Source organism: Hyperoodon ampullatus (assembly GCF_949752795.1).
Source record: "Hyperoodon ampullatus genome assembly, chromosome: 19".
NCBI classification, from domain to species: Eukaryota; Metazoa; Chordata; class Mammalia; order Artiodactyla; family Ziphiidae; genus Hyperoodon; species Hyperoodon ampullatus.
Genome location: NC_136932.1, coordinates 22502387 through 22520797, shown reverse-complemented (window position 1 = coordinate 22520797; position 18411 = coordinate 22502387).

The window sequence follows — 18411 nt, the reverse complement described above, 5'->3', positions numbered from 1 at the left end:
ATGGGAATTCCCTGGCCGTCCACTGGTTAGGACTCAGCATTTTCACTGCTAAGGGCCCAGGTTGGATCCCTGGTCAGGGAACTAAACTCGCACAAGCTGTGCAGTGTGGCCAAAAAAAAAAAAAAATTATTTAACACAAAATCAGGTACCACAGGGAAGATATTTGATATGTACACAATGCTCATCATGGAGAAATTGCTTATAAGTCAAATTGTTTTAAATTATATATATGAATACACACACACACATATATATATTTAAATATATTAAATATTTACTATTTAATGAAATAACCCATCCTTTTGAACACAAAAGGATGCCAGACTCTCTCTTCTTTTGGTATTTGTTTCTTTCTCAGTCAAATTTGCAATGAAAAAAAAAAGTTAATTATTTAGCAATTGACTGAAATTTTATTTATGGTCATGCTATAGACATATCCAGCTATTGGAAATGTATTCAGGGTTATACATAATCAACCAACAAGTTCAACTTCCTTAACTACTTTCATCTGAAATAAAGAAAGAATTGGGGTAAATTTATCAGAACTTTGAGTAATATTAATAACAGTTTAAACTATATGTCCCTGTGCATGGAAATGTTGAGCTTGTTCCTGAATGATTCAATTGTACAGTTAGTTCTGTTTTAATAAAAATTTCTATTTGTTAGGTCAATTTGTCTAAATCGATCCTACTATTCAGATACTTACTACAAATCAGGTGGTGTTGAATTCAACAATTGGCCAAATGTATAATAACTAAGAGTTCCACATTTGTATTAGACCTGAAGAAAATGAAAAGTAAGTAAGACATCATCTTAAAAATTTTTACTCAGATACCTTTAGATTGACAGGGAATCTTACTTCCATCTCCTAATCTCCTTGACACCTTAGAATCATACGAGACTGAGATTGGAAGTTTCAAAACAGTTTATAAACTTCCCACTTCTGACCGGTTAAAAGAGTCAACTCAAAGTCATTTATATAATCCCTCAAGAAATGACTCCACAATGGTAATTCAGCTATTTATTCCTAGGTTAAAATGTTACTTTTTCTCACTCTCTTTTAGGAAAGAAACAAATCAGAAACATATTTCTTAATATGCTTGATATTCCAAAGGGAGATGTCAGTTATATAATTTTGTATTTATTCCTAGGGATTTGGGTGAATTGCATACCTCTACTTGAAAAATGAATTATTTTGCTGAGTTGTGTGGTGAGTTAGAATGATGACCTAGGGAAGCAGAAGTCAGGAGTGGAAGGCCTGGTAGCAGCATCCTGTAAACCAGGCCAATGTGTTACCCTAGAAAGGAATGTGCTGCCATAAATGAAGGCACCTGGAGGTCAAAGGTCATGGTATGTAATTAGCACAGGCCATTTAAGGAAGAATAAGAAAATAATGTTTTACAAGCTGGTAGAAAGAGAAGCAAATAATCATTTAAATGTTCCAATTGTGAGTTCCGTCAGTGTGTGTGGTTTATTTTATAAGCAACTTTCTTTACTAGTAAAGAAGAGGTAAAACAATACTGAAAAACAGTACTCATTGGGACCTTGCAATGTATACTCCCTGGCCCTCTCTTTGAGCTCACTTGTATGAGGTTTGTTTCCAGAACTTCATTTAATTTTTCTCTTACTCTAAAACTAATTCTGGCATTGGAGAAATGATAAGTGGAATAAAATAAAATAAGGAAATCTCTTTAGACTATGGGAGATATTTTTGGCCAGTTTCTAGAAGGAAAGGTGCACTGGATTCTAATTTATAAAAGTGAGGCATTCACAAAGGAAGCTGGAAAGTTTTTCTCTGGGCAGCCCAGCCACCTAATGCTTAAGTGACCCATTAATGTCACTCGTGGGAATATCTAGTTGCCCATTTCATTTAAAATAAATGAAATGAATTTTAGTATTGCAACTGACTTATTGTTTTGTATAGGAACTGACTTCTGTGTAAGCAGAGGTGACTTAAAGGTCATGGCAAGTGAATGTTATGCCTCCAGTGCACAGTTATAATTGCATTTATTGCTTTTTACACAGAAAAATAGAAACATTAAATTAAACCTTTCTCTTTTTTTATTGTCATTAAGATACTGGGGCAGTGAAACTTCCCTACATATATGTAAACTGAAAGTAAAATACGACAACTGAGCTATTAAAGACACTTATCTACTTACAGCAGATTGCTGACTACAAGTACTATCATTCCCTTTGAAATCCAGTGCAAAATAACACTGTGATGTCTTATTCTGAAATTGTCATAAGGCAATCATTCTTTGGTATACTCCAGCTGTACAACTGGTCAACCTATAGTTGTTTCTATTCCGGGGGCAAGTTAAATTTTATTGTTTTATTTTGAAACATATCTTTTGGGCATCATTATCAGTTGATAAAAAAAAATTGATGATGGAAGAGTATCTTACTGGTAAGGATGCCATGAGTTTGTCAAGATGTAAATCTGAGACCTGGTTTCCATTCTTTGTTTCCTATAGTGGGCAGTAAAAAGCACAAATTAATGGAGTGAAACATGATCTCTTGCCTGCTAAATTCCAAGGAACCAATGTGATATTTAATTACTTACAGATATTGAGCCTTTTTTCACTAATCTTTATTTTGTCTCCATTTTTTCTCATTATTCATTCAGTTTTTTTGTTTCGTTCTGTTTTTAAGTTAGAACTTGCATGAAGATGATATATAATCATAGGACCTGAGGGCATAATACAGAAGAGTCACTTATAAAGGACATTCTTTGCACCGGGTCACAGCGTTCCTATCATGGATACAAATAAATCACCAAACGTTTGACAGTGGGTTGCGCTTAAATTGACTCTAATCTGAGATTGAATTCTTATTTCATTTAATATTTTATTTTCATTGGAATTCCTGAATATGTGCTGAATGATGTAATTGGATGTTTTTATTTTAATTTCCTAACATCTAAAATTGAATAGAAGATGCACATATTTCATGTCCATGTCTTAAAGAACTTAATTTGAGCTACGCTAACTACAATGTAATAAACTTAATTGTGGCTTTACTGTATTTGTTCTAGTTAATTAATTCCACAAGATCCCTGCCACTCTCTTAAGTTTTAACTTCATATGAGAAGAGGAATAAATTCAGAAAACTGACCATACAACTGATTAGGACCACACAAATTGTTCATTAATTATTCTGTAAATACTTCAAATAGTAAGTCTGTTTCCTCCAGCAAGATAGTAAACTCCTCGAGGACAAGAATTATAAGCTTCTAAAATTCCTAGCCATGTCTAGAGTCAAAACTGAATCTATCATAGTATTTATTAATATTTTTAACTTAGTAGTTAAGGCTTAGTCTCTCAGTGGTGGAAAACCCCAAAAAGAAGAAAGAAACATGAGTATGGAATCCAATGCCATATGCTTCTTTAGACACTATAAAATATGCCAGATCTTGATAAATTCAATAGTTCTTTTCTTTTGTGTCTAGAAATAAATTTAAGCAGCCTTGCTCCAATTTTAATAATCGTTGCTTCATTATAAAAGCAATGTATATTCTTTGAGAAAAAAATTTAAATAAAAACATATAGCAAGAAAAATGAAAATTATCTGTACATGCAACACCAGATAAATAGGCCAATTAATCTGTGTATATTCATCTATATGTAATTAGTAGATTTTATAAATGGTCACTCTTATTGGATTTGTAGATTTTTAAAATTTTTATTGGGGTATAATTGATTTATAATGTGGTGTTAGTTTCAGCTGTACAGCAAAGTGAATGCGTTATACAAATACATATATCCACTCTTTTTTAGAGGGATATGTAGTTTTAGTATCTTGCTCTGTTCACATACATGAATTCATTGATAATTTTCTCAGTTAATAAAATACTCTATAAAATATTTTAAGTGGATTTATCTTCTATAGTAAATGAATATGATCATTATTTGTTTATTATAAAAATTATATATAGTTTTTACTTTTAATACTACTATTCCAATAAGGAATAAAGTGTCATAACTACAAAAGACGTTATCTGTTTGTGATTTTCTGATCTTTCATTTTGGTAAAATTCAAGAAGTATGATAACTCAAAATGATGATCATTTTTATTAGCTTGGGTATATTATACAAATTGTTTTAAATGATATCTATTTCGGAAGACCTTAATAAGTAAAGTATATGTCTTTGGTGATCTTCTCTTCCCTTTACTGTTCCACATAATCACATAGCCTAATCATTATCTTCTGTTATTTAATACCAAAAAAATGCCTGCAAGGGATCTTTCTTAGCTAATTCTTGCCCTTTGCAGTTTTTTTTTCGTTGTTTTTTTTTTAAGATTTAATCATCTAGAACACCAGGTCCCTACAGAGAACTTGAACATTTGCTTTTAATCAAAAGACAAAGTTTATATTAAATTCAGTAAACAAAATCAGGGACTTGTATAAATAACAATTTGTGCATATCATTTTCATTTTTGCTAACACTTTTGACTCTGGTATTGATCTTTCGCCAGGTTGTGAAACTCAGAGGGCAAAGTGCAGAGTTCAAAAGTGGCTATTTGCCTCAAGGTTTATTGAAAATAAAACATCAACGGAAGTCCGCTGAAGTAATTTGAGGAAATTTTTTTTTCCCTTTTAGGAAGGATATCGTTATTCGGCTTCTAAGGTTAAATCTGCTTAGAGAAAAATAATAGAGTGAAAACAGGCTTGAAACACTAGAAAGCTGGCAGAGAACATCTACAGAATTATGTGACTTAATGCAGGCATGTAAAATTTCCAAGGAACCGCTTTTCTCATTCTATTCTCAACGTCCCTTTATCGGTTCATCATCCAACCATTGGAGCTATAACTCCAGGTTGCCAATCACACAACTTGTGGACACACAGCAGTTGTCAAATGAGTGAATAAAGAAAGGAAACATGTTTAAAATGTTATTTTGAATGTACTTTAACAATAAGGTGGATTTTTAAAAATTATTACAACTAATGGATTGTCATTATGCAGATAAAGACAAAGTTGATTTTTTTATTTGCACTTCCCAAATTATTATTTTGCATTCATGCAAGCACGTGCTGGGAGAGTTTTCACACTCAAACAAAACAAGTGCAGTGTAGGCAGAGCTGTTTTTTATTTTGAAAGGTAACTGAAAACATACAGAACAGTTCTCCAGTGCTGGCTTGAAATTGTTGTATCTTAAAATCCTCAAGGCATTTATTAGAAAGTGTCCATCCAACTTATGAGAATTTTAACAGTCTCCCTTAGGTCAGACTGCAATTTAAGCCAGGAGTCAAGAACTTCAGTAATCTTTTACCAGCGTCATGCAACAGATCCTGGTTATTTTCAACCAAATTAGACATCATTTTGGATGTTTATTCTCCCAATTAGCTGCTTTTTCCCCCTAATCCTTCTAAGTTTCTTTATGATTTATTTTAAAATTCCCTTAGTTTCTGATTACTACAGCAACTTAAGTGTGGTCTATTGGAAATCTTCAAAGGTGTAGAGGAGAGACACAAAATCATTTATGTAATAAGACTCCAGCTAACAGGCACCCTTAAGCAATCTGAATGCTTATGGAATAGCATGAAAATAGATCCAGAAAATTAAGCTAAAAGCTGGAGAAAAAACAAACTACATAAAGCTGTGCTTTCACAAGACTCATATATCTAAGTATATAAGGTCTTAGCTTTTCTGGAGCTGACATTCTAACAGTGGAAAATGTATAATAGGTAAGTAATCAAATAACTAGAAAAGAAAATTTCAGATGCTATTAACAGCCTGAGCCAGTAAAGCAGTGTTATGAGAGGTGATGAGGGGTCCTTTAGAAAGGAGCACTAGGAAAGACCTCACTTAGGAGCTGGTAGCTGAGGTCCCTAGAAGAAGGTGACTATATAAACGTCTTTGGGAAGAGAGGACAGGGAAGAAGAATAGGAAGTATAAGGTCCTAAAGTGAGGGTAAGATTTTTATTTTTGTTGCTTTGTTTTTCTCCCTGTGGAACAGAAAGAAGATCTGGATTGCTGGGATATGGTTAAGAACAGAGTAGAAGGGTATGACATGGATAGAACGTAGGCAGGGATTAGATAATACATCAAAGCAATGAAAGCCATGACAGCCATTGGACAGCAGGACTCACTGATTTATGCTTGGCACACCATTGCAGTTGCAGTGTTGAATGTGAGTTACTGGGGAAACTAGTGGGGACCCTATCATTAAAAGAGCGATTGTGATGCAAGTAGAAGAGAATTAAAGGTAGTAGTTGCTTAATGAGATTTTAAAATCTCATTTTCTTTTATGTACTAGTAAGCAATGTAGTGCTGATATGGTATATCCTTTCATATGGAACCTAGGCTGCTCCCAGATTTCCATTCTGCCATCCCTAATGAGTGCAAGAAGGATGGAGGAAAATAGAAAAAAGGTCCCTTTTGAAAGCTGCATACATCACTTTCCTCTACCCGTGGTCAGAAATGAGTCACATGTCTAAGATGGCTGTCAGGGAGGTTGTGGACCCGGTCATGTATCAGGCTGATGTTCCAGCCAACATAACATGTTATGAAGACAAGACTGGGAACGAAAAGAAATACGCTAAGAGTGGTAAAGTAAAAGTATGGACATCCTTGAGTTACTGAATTAACATCCTCGAATTACTGAGCTACCCCACCAGGGACACATCCTCTCCTGGAAATTCTTATGTAAGAAATAATAAACACTTTATATTTCATCCATTATGAGTTGGGTCTTCTGGAACTTGTAGCCAATACACTGCTGTGTGATAAATCTCTGGTGAAGCAGAGTGAAGGTGCAGTATCTAACCTCTCCAGTTAGTCTGTCCAAGTGACGAACTTTTATTTTCACTCTTAGGGTACTTAGAGATTAGTTCTTTTGCAAAGTTGATATCATTTTTAACCCTCAAATCATGAGATAACAGCAGTTGTGCCTTCATGGAGCAAGTAGAAAGTTGAGGGCAATCTGTAGAATTCACGTCCAAATCTGCAAATGTAAAACATCAGAGATTGGGGTCTGAATTATATACTTTGCCCACACATACGTAGAAATCGCTGTGATGTTCCTAGGTTGGCAGGGTCTCCATTTTGGTTTTGCCCTGAAAATTGTCCTATATGGTGTCCTAGCTCAGTAATTGGAATTCTACAGACAAGGACTTCAATTCCAATTCTGCGTAGTATTTCACATGTGACTTAATCTCACTGAGATTCAGCTGTTCCTGTGAAATACAAGGATTGATAAGACTACCTATTTCACTTTATTATAATAATTATATTAAGATTATAATAAGATTAATTGTTTTACATTTATGGAGGTTGGTACAGACATTGTTGCAAGAGATTTACAAACATTAACTCCTCAAGAGGGGGGTATACGTATTACTCCCCTTGCACAGGTGAGAAAAAGAGACAAAAATGAATAGAGTAACTTGCTTCAGACCATCAGCCAGCAAGAGCTAGAGCTCGGATTTGACGCCCAGTCTTCTGGCTCTGTAGTGTTTGTTCTCTGCCCCCTCTCTGTGTAAATGAAATATTGCCTGCAGACTGTTTGGCACATACACATGCAATAAATGTCACTTATTATTTTTATTTTGCATTTTCCTATCACTTTATTTTGACTTCAATGTGGGAGAGGTGATTATCCAAAGATGTGAATTATCCAAGGATTGTGATCGTCAGAAGCAGAGGAAATATTAGATTTTTCCAAGTGGGAGTAGGGTTAAAGAGTCCCAGCACTTGAACGAGTCCAAAGCAAGAAACAAATGTCCAGAAGCCTTCCCTGCTCCACATCTGTTTTTATTTTTCAGTTTATCAGCCTGCTGTTTCATGACAGGATTTTGCAATATTCAGCTCCCCTGGTGACTTATAGGGTATCAAGGGAAGAGAGAATAAAGAAGCGCTTTTAGCCAACTTCAGCTTTTCCTTCCTTAAAACTGAAGATAAGCTCTGGCTGGACACCATGAGGTTAGTTGAAAAGGCTGATTCATGCACCTCTCTGTTATCGGCTGGAGAGGGGAAGGCTGGCTTTCCCAGTGCCCAGCGCTGTCGATGGTCCCCTTCCCACAGGGTCAGGATGGTGGTGTGTGAAGATGAGACCAGCTGGTAGCTGAGCGCTGCCCAGGTAGAGCGCAGCCTACTCTCCTGGGGAGCAGGTGTGGGCGCTTTTGGGAGACGATATCTATATCTTCACATCAAGGTTGGGGTTTGCTGAGAACGTGAAGAGGAGGAGAGGTACATAACTGTTGGGTTTATCTCCTGCAAAAGCAGTCACTCTTTCATCAACTACCAGTAGGGAATGGCCTCTGGCCTGTGATTTCTTATAAACCTTATTCCATTCATATAAACCACAGCAAACACTAAGCCAGTGCATCCAACAGCCTACAAGCTCTCAATAGGGCAAGACAACCCATTTTCAGGGAAGGGTGGAGGAAGGGGAGGGATAAATTGGGAGTTTGGGATTGACGTGTACACACTGCTGGATTTAAAATAGATAACCAACAAGGACCTACTGTGAAAAAAAAAATAAATGAATAAAATAAAGAAGAAGCCCAACATGCATTTTTGTCCTAGCAGAGGACAATTTGTAATATTGTAAATACTTGTAATAAATATCCGTGGGGCAAAGACCCAGTAAGAGACTATATCAATATTGCATATGGCTATCCACATATAAGTACGAATTTGTCTCTGTGACTTTAAATAATTTTTCCTACTTACCAACATCAAGAAATATATATTTAATAATAAACCTGTCTGTATTTCTACCTATACCTCTATACATCCATCTTCATAGGTATACATATATATATGTACATGTATACATGTGGGTGTGAACATATGTGCCTGCATACAAAAAAAAAAAAAACTCTTCGGGCAAATTTGAGAGGTAATGCTCATCCTCCATTAAACTTTTATGAATGGCTGCCAATTGCTGACAACTGTTCTTTCCTAAACTGGGAAAGATCAACTCCAGATGTTTACCTTCTCATGGAGGAGACCAGAGCAGTGCCTCTCCTACCAGAAAAGCCACCAGAGTGAAATAAGAAGTGACCCTAGCAACTGTTCTCCTGAATTGCTTCCGGAGTTCAAAAGTACAATTGTCTCGCTCCCACCCCCCCTTTCCTATCTTTCATTCAGCTGCTTTACATAGTTTCTCCCTGGAGGTATCAGCAGAGATTTTAAAGAAAGGAAAACGTTCAGGTGTCTCAAAACAATCCATGCAGGGAGTGGTGGTTTGGAAAGAGATTACTAAAAAACACTGTCAAGACTGAGGCCAGGTTTAGATGTGTCATGTGTTGCGTGAAAGAAGAAGCTGGGTTACTCTGCCCACAAAACACAAGTTTGCCTAAATAACCTGGATGTTTTAGATGCGTGAGGTCAATTTGAATACAAAATGGTCAAAATGTTTGCTTGGTTCTCTTTATTTAGCAGGTAAATAGGAAGATGAGTGTTACACAGTCGGATTCACAGTCAACAGAGAAACTTTATTATAAACCAGATTTAGCACCATGGATAAAACGTGCAGTTTTTCACAAGAATAAGCACTCAGCTTACAAAAATGCCTATTTCTAAACCATTCAGCTTTGTTACCACTCAACTTTTTTCTGAGTTTCTCATTTTATGACATTAAATTAAATTCACCATTCCTAACATTTCTCCTTTGCTTGAAAGTATCATTTAGAGCAATATTTTTAAGACCGTAAATTAAGACTCTAATGAATTTTTAGCTACTCTAAAAGAAAAGCAGAATCATGTTTGGGATGCTTCTGTTTCTCGCATTTTCTATTTGTCTAAAAACGTCTTCATTTCACCATCATTTTTGAGGATTTTTTTTTTTTTTTTTGGTAATAATTGTAGTTATCGCAGAGAGGTGTTTTGTTTGATTGTTTTTTCCTACAACACTTTAAAGATGTTATCCCATTGTCTCACTGCTTTCATTCTTTCTGTTGAGGAGCTAGTGGTGAATATTATACTTGTTTCCTTGAATGCAATGTGCTTGTTTTATTTTTCTTTCTTTGAGGATTATTTTTCAGCCATTCTACCATGGACTTAGGTGATTTTGTTTTTATTTTTGTATTATGCTTGGAATTCACCAAGCTTCTTGGATCTTTGGGTTGAAGACTTTAATCAGTTTTGGAAAATTCTTTACCCAAGTCAATTTAACAATAGCTCTTGCTTCCTTTTCTTTCTAGTTTCCTTTGTATATTCAATTGCATATCTATTGGACTGTTTATTATTATCCTATGTTTTGCACATTTGGTTCTGTTTTTTAATTTGTTTATATATTTTTTCTTTATACATTTTCCCCTGTTCTTCAGTTTGATCATTTCTATTTATCTGTGTTTAAGTTCACTGATCCTTTCTTATGCAGTGTCTAGTCTGTTCAAAGTTTATTCAATAAACTTAATTTAAGAATTGCATTTTCCAGCTCTAGAGTTTCCATTTGATGCTTTTTTTTTTTTGTGGTATGCGGGCCTCTCGCTCTTGTGGCCTCTCCCGTTGCGGAGCACAGGCTCTGGACGCGCAGGCTCAGCAGCCATGGCTCATGGGCCTAGCCGCTCCCTGGCATGTGGGATCTTCCCGGACCAAGGCACGAACCCGTGCCCCCTGCATCGGCAGGCGGACCCTCAACCACTGCGCCACCGGGGAAGCCCCCATTTGATGCTCTTTTAAATGATTCCTTTTCTCTTTTGAAACTCTCCATCCATGTTTTTCTTCATTTTATGCATACTTTTTCTCTGTTGTCTTTAACATACTTATACTAGCTATTGAAAGGTCCTGCTACAGTCAACGCAGGGCAGCTTCTCTTTACTGTTTTTCTCTTTTTCACATGGTTTTATACTACGTATGGGGATTTCTCTATGCCTTTCTAGCTGAACCCCAGCCTTACCCTCCACTCTCTCCATTGCACACTTAGAGAAATCTTATGGTTGAAATCCAGCGGGTAGAGAGAAGCAGCTTTGATTTTAGGATTTCTCTAGATTCAAACAGATCATGTCAGCCTGCCTGACTGTTAAAATTTCTATTGGTTTCTCCTTTACTCTAATAGGGAGCTCTCTCTGCCTGTGGCCAGCACAATACTCTTCTAGCGTGTGCCTAGTCATGGACAATGGCCCCAGGGAGGAAGCAACTTTTGATAACTGCTCACCTAGGAAGTGAGCTTCCTGTGGGATTTAGTTTCTTCATAATTCTGTGCATTTACAGATAGAGGCCTGTAGTTTATCTTATCTATAGTTTACAGGTAGAATATATCTTTTTTATTATTGCAGTACTTGTTGTAGTGGCAGGTAAATTGCATGTGTGAGCCTCCATTCCAGGAGGTGGCAAACTACAGTCCAACAACACTGGGCCATATCTGGCCAGCAGCGTGTTTTTGTATAGCATGCAAGCAAAGAATGACTTTTTATTTTTAAAGATTGTAGAAGTAACCCAACCACCAAACACAGGACAATATGCAACAGATGATACATGACTTGAAAATTCTAACATATTCACTATGCAACCTTTTACAGAAAAAGTTTACTGCTCTCACTCTGTATCTTAATCAAAATGCTAACATTCTCTGTTTTATTACTTTTCATTCTTTTATGCAGCAGAATCTAACTGATACAAACTTGCTGCCCACATTCTGGTAGTAGAGGGGTAGAAAGTTGGGAATCTAAGTATTCACAATGTAAACGTGTAATCAACACCTGTTTTCCACATGAAGTCCTCATAGTTCACTGATGTCTCCCAGGCCAGAGGTTTACACACTCCAGAGAAAGCACCACCAATATTTACCTGCAGGGACAATCGCCTGGCTATGCAAAATGACAAGAGGATCTGGCTGTCTAACTATTTCTTCTTTTTCCAACCACTGACCAATTCCTCTGTGGTATGTTCCTTTACCCACATTTTAAGAACTCCTTTTGTTACCAGCTCCAGAGATGGGGGTGGTGGGGAGGTCTGCAATATACATGAGGTTGCTTCATAGATTTTCCCAATATCAAATTAGAATTCACTTTTTTGATCTTGTAAGTCAGTTATCACTGACTTTTATACCCTAACAGTGTAACAGTGTTCTCTCATGACACATTCTCTTTACTTTTGTGAGATTTATTTTTTTCTCCTCTATTCCTTTAAATTATTATACTGGGGCTTCTGGAAAGAAATATAGTCTGTGCACGTGTTCTTCCCTTCGTCTTTAACCAGATTTAGCCTCCAGTTGTAACGGGGTTCATGCAGAGGCAAAGTACAGGGGCAGAAACATTTGAAATCTGAACCAGAGGGCAGACATAGGCCATGGCAGAGCAATAACAGCTGTATTTCTCATGCAGATACTTGTATAGGCAGTCTTTAAGTGAAGTAAGATAGCTATAAACAAAAGGCACCCTGTCAAAACAATAATGCAAACCACATTTTCATTAAAATAAAATGACAATGGTAATTATATACTCCTTTGCTATGTTGATTTTATCCCAAATTGTAGATGATAGTTACATTGAAGTCAAATTAAATGTTGGCATTCATTCAGGAGTGGTGTTAGTATAGGGAAAGAAACGCTGGTTTACTGTTTCTGCACTAACTGCCCCTCCCTGATAGCAGGCAAGACACTAAGCTTTCTGGGGCTCACCTAATGAAAATAATTCAATTCTCTTATTTCATATCTTCAAGGACTATCCCAGCTTTGCAAATTTATCATTTGTCAAAAGAAAATCTGAGCTTGTTTCAATGTATCAGTATAAAGAAATCATCCACCTTGGCAATAGAATCATTGCTAAGTTGTATATCTCTATATAACATGTATATATAGTGTTAAAAATGTTTCTTGTGCATATATAAATCTTCTTTATACAGTTAGGTAGAAAAAGAAATGTTAATCTGTCAATTATATCAATTCAGGCAATTCACCAAATGACATCAACAAGAATCACAGGGATTCAAAATATCAGTAATTCTAACCCTGTAATAATCCTCTGATGGTAGAATGATCAAGTTTTACTTTTCTTTAAATAATTGTTATAGTTGCAGCCATTGGATAATCCTAGCGAACAAAACTACAAATCCTACTAAAGGAGTTTTTTGGTACACAATTCTGGATAAGAAATGCCAGATTAAATTTTCTCTGACAGAGCTAAGTTGATTGATAGTAGATTTGCAAGTTTTTGAAATAAGAGAATGGAGGGAGGAAGGAAGTAATTTAAGGACATGACTTCTAATTTGTAAAGCCCATTTATAATATTCTTAGGGGTAATTTGCTGATGACAGTAAAGCTTAAGGAGATAGATCAAGCTAATTCATTAACTGCTCTATCTTCTTGGAAAGAATTAGAGATGGGGGAGAAATTGGTCTGTGGAATTTCAAGTACCAAGGGATTTTTGCAGACTCAGTCTGTGGACAGAACTAACAAACCAAATTGATAGATCATTTGGCTGAATCATATCTTTCAGTCTCAGTAGGGTAATCACAGTCACCATCCCAGGAACAAAAATTTTTCAGAGTAATAATAATAACAACAATAATAATAATAACCACTGACTTGCATTAATCACTTTTCATGGGTGTTTTAGAGGTTTTATGTCATTTCATCTTTACTACAACCTGAGAGAATAACTGTATTATTTCCCTGCCTTTTATGAGAAAATTGAGGTACAGAGAAGTTAAGTAATTTGGTCACATGTTAGAAGGCAAAGCCATGATTCAAATCTAACCTGACCTCAGAACCAAATTTCATTTTCATTTATAAGCATACTGCCTAGTTAAATGTTTTGTTTCCTCTATTCCTACTCTGTCAAGAAATAGAAAATATTGTTTTCTCTATAAAGACCAAAGAGTTACTTTGTAACACAAAGCCATGTTAGTGAAGCTGGACAAAATAAAATAGGAAATAAAAAGAAAACTGGAGTATAAATTTAAAATAGTTTAAGAGGCACAGACCCTTATTACTACAACAATGGTGATTCAAACCATTTTTCTTTTTTGTCAGTTTGGCCCACAAGCAAGTTATTTAAGCTCTTTATTATTTTATTTTTTATTTAACCTTTTTAAACGTAAGTTTCCTCATCTCTACTCTCATAAGAATTAGAAAGATCAATGTCAAAATGTAGGTAAATAAGCCTAATACAGAGACTACTCAGTGATCAATAGAAGACGGTGATTGAATTATCAATGATAGGATTAGAACTTTCTCTCAAATCAATTGGATATAAATTATGAAAAATAATCACGTGTCTTTTTTGGGGAAATTTGCTCTTGAAATGTCACCAATTATGCTAGAGGCATCTGTAGTCTTGCCGCAGGATGAATGGCCTGTGGAGCGGCAGTAGCAGCAGAGGCCTGGGAGCTCCTGAAATCACAATCTGCTTCTGAGCTCAGCCCCCTGTTGGGTCATACGCACTTTGAGAAGTACTGTTTGTAGAACTAGATAATTAATTGATGGCTTGGATTTTAAAAAGCAGAGGAATTGAGTGAGAATGCTGGATTTCTAGTTCAAATAATTGGAAGACGAGAGAGTTAAAGAAAACATTTTTTCACCATTTGTTTCGTGGTTTTGTTTTGTTTTATTTTTTAAGCCTAGAGAAGCAGAAGGGCCAGGAAGAGGAGAGATTGTTCGGGAATGCGACATTCCATGAGTGGAACTGGGTCCCCTGAAATCTGTAACTCAGAAGGAAATGGGGTGAAAAGCAAGGGTGCGTGCACCAGTCTGATGTTGCAGAGGGAGCCCCCTCCTTCCAAGGTCTGGGAGAAGGGACAGAGATGCAATCCATTTTGTGGGTAGTGGGGCAGGGAGCTGAAGCTCATGAGCCAATGGTAGGATACCTAGTGAGACAGGTGGAGAGAGCCGGCTTGCGGAAGGTGGGGAAGGTTTAAGGGAGTTGGAATGCAGGAAGGGGAGGTGATTGCAGGGACACGGATGGCCTGACCACTAGGGAGGACCAGGACACTTGGCCACAGTGCTTCTTAGTCCCACGGACTGTAAGGTCTCGAAGAACGGTGAGCCTGAGGGAAGTATCTTTCTACAAAAGCTTGAAGATCCAGGGCAATGGTGATCAATGGAATGGGGGTTCCAAAGTGTGCGGGGCAATGGGAGGATGTGAGGTGCGTGCCATAAAAAGGAACCTGATGGAAGAAATTAGTTATATATATATATATATCTCAAAATAGGGAAGTGAGCAAAGGAGGTAAGAGACGGCCAAAGGCAGAGTGCATCGGGCTCATGACTTAGGATAGCAGCCATACAAGTTATCTGGCTGAATACCCAGATGCTCTGGAGATTCTAACCGTCATGTGCATTTGGTACAAACTAGCTTTGAAACTAAAGAATGTGGAAGAATTAAAGAGAGGAGGCCTAATTGCTTTCTGCGATAAAACATCAGGTTCTAAGGGCGAGAAAGTGGACCCTGAAAAGTCACATGTGGTTTCATACTAGTTAGGAATCCATGTTCCAGTGATGGGGCAACTTGTTCAGTTGACTCCTGCCAGCCATCTGGTGTGTGCAGCCAACACGTGAGGGCAGTAATACTTGTGGAGGGGCCGTAATACTGCCTCTCTCTTTTCACAATTCTCTTTGTTCCCTTTTTATAATGAAACAATATTATAAGGCTCATGGCATCAAAGCAGGAAACTGATAGAATAGGAGAAATTGATCTCTGGCAAAATAATCCTTCTGAAAAGGAAAAGAGCTAGAGGGAAGGAAAAAATCAAAACCGATAACAAAAACTAAAAACAAAGAATCAAAGACTCTCTTACTTCTTTCCATCAGGGCTTTCAGAGATGAGGCAGAATATATCAAGCTCAGAAACTCCCCTCCCACCATGAAAATAAACCATCTCCTCTAGCTTAAGTTTCTATCAATTAAATATAAAAAAATTCTTAAATATATAAAAATATTATTATATATTTATAAATATTCTTATATATTTATAAATATTCTTATATATCTCTAAATACTTATTTTAAAATTTTATTTTATATAAATGTATATACAACGATATGTCAATATAATATATAGACATAATATATATACATTACACATATATATTTTAATTTTCAAAAAGCATGCTTTCTTTCTGCCAATGACTTTCAGTCCCCTGTTTCTTCACCCCAGATAAAATCACTATTTACAAGTTTTTATGTAAAAATCTATAGAAAGTATGGACATATGCCAAAATTTGAATAACTTCTCTTTTCCATACACTATTGCATTTGTCACACATTATTGAATTCACTATTTGAATTTTATGCACATTATTCTTGCCTTTGCGTGTTTCCCCTTATCTTGAAAGCCGGTCCACATTGTTACATATGGATCCTCCTCATTCTTTTCCAACAGCTCTAGCTCCAAATTTTTTTAATTTAATGGTGTTACCATTATTTATTGATCCTCTATTGCTGTACTTTCACGTTGTTTCTTAGGCTTCTGCCTTCATAAGCAATGTCTCATATATACTGGTGTACCTAAGTTTTCACACACATCTAATCTATAACCAAGTTTGTAAGAATGGAATTCTTTTTTCTTTTTTGCTCCAAGTACTTTTTAATTGACTATCTAGTTGATTTACAATGTGTTAATTTCTGCCGTACAGCAAAGTGACTCAGTTTGACCTATATATACATTCTTCTTCATATTCTTTTCCATTATGGTTTATCCCAGGACATTACATATAGTTCCCTGTGCTACATATTAGGACCTTGTTGTCCACCTGAGGAATGGAATTCTTTATCAAAATATCCCTCTTTAAAATTTGATAACTTTTTTTTTTTTTTGCGGTACGCAGGCCTCTCACTGTTGTGTTCTCTCCCGTTGTGGAGCACAGGCTCCGGACGCCCAGGCTCAGCGGCCATGGCTCACGGGCCCAGCCGCTCCGCGGCATGTGGGATCTTCCTGGACCGGGTCACGAACCCATGTCCCCTGAATCAGCAGGCAGACTCCCAACCACTGCGCCACCAGGGAAGCCCAACATTTGATAACTTTTGAGAAATTGTACTTCATACAAGTTTATACTCCCTCACGATATGTGTGTGAGTTTAGTTTCCACATTCTCTTTAATAGTACACTTTCTGGTCCTTACTAAACTAATTTATTTTAAATAAAAAATTTCTGTAGTTTTAATTTTAATTTTGAACATTCTCATGTTTAAATTTAATATGTCTTTGAACCTCTGGGAGTTAATCTGTTCCTGTCCAACCTTGTTCATATACTTTTCATTTGCTCCTACTCAGGCTGAAACTTTTAACAAGTCTTTCCAGAATGTTCGAAGACAAACCAAAGCAGGCACAACATGGAGAGTAGTTTACACCTCTTACTAGATGGGAACATTGTGGGGAATCTGCTTCTGGGTGTCTCACATTACACCTCCAGTCCTACTCCAAGTCAATGCCATGTTTTGAGAGCCAACAAATTTTCATGATGGGAAAGTTATCCTCTGACACTCTCGTCTCATACAGAGTGTGTATATACATATGCATATACATACACATGTATGTAGGGCTTAAGTCCTCTTCCAGCTTAATTGCAAAAGTAAAGAGGCTTTTACCACATTTTTCTCCAAGCAGGGTTTCTAAGCATGCCTAAGTGAATCACCAGATACGATGTTGATTACATCGCTGATTATGAAAACCTGACCTGGAGTGAAAGCAGAGAGAATGCAAAAGAAAGGATTCATCTGAGGGACAATATTTATAAATAACTGGCAATGTCCAGGGATGACCAGGTAAAGCACAGGGGTAGAGGAAGTGGGAGTCCCGCATGGCCCCAGGGTGGGAGCACTGAAGTACCAAAGGGGCAGAGCTATGGCTTGTAGAAAGATGAGGATCACAGACAGTGAGGAAGGCAGAAGCAAATTTTTCACATAAAATCCCCTTGTTGCTTAATTATGTGCTCATTTTTATACACAGTTTCCTTAAGTTATGTATTGAAAAACTAAGAAAAATAAACATTTAGGAGGCAACTTAACCAGAACTATAGGGGAGTATTATTTTGCAACAAGTCATAGTAGCCGTGTTTCAATAGTGTTGAGAACCCTTATCTAATTGGATCAATTCATGAGGCCAAGTGATGGTGCTCTGATGATGTGAAAGCCAGACACCATTTGGTTGCCTCAGCCAAGTAGTTTGCACCAGCTGTTGAGACCTGGCAAGACAGAGAAGGCAGAGCTCACAGCTGTTGGGAGACCCCTGTGTTGCCAGCTTTATGTGAGTTCTGACTGGCTGGGACCCTTTATTTCTGCAGAATTGTTCTGTGGCTGGGAAGAAACGCTGCCTCAGCGAGGCTCTGGGAAGCCCATGTTTTTGGGACAGTTGCCAGAGAGGGAATGAAAACCTAAGAAGAACAATATGGAGCCTCTGACGTTTCGGATTTTGACACAGAGCATTTCTGAAGGAAGTATGCCATTAGCTAGAACATGCAGCAAATCACCTGGACTGAGCCACTGACCAGTAAAACTAATGAATAATGGATGGGAATGCAC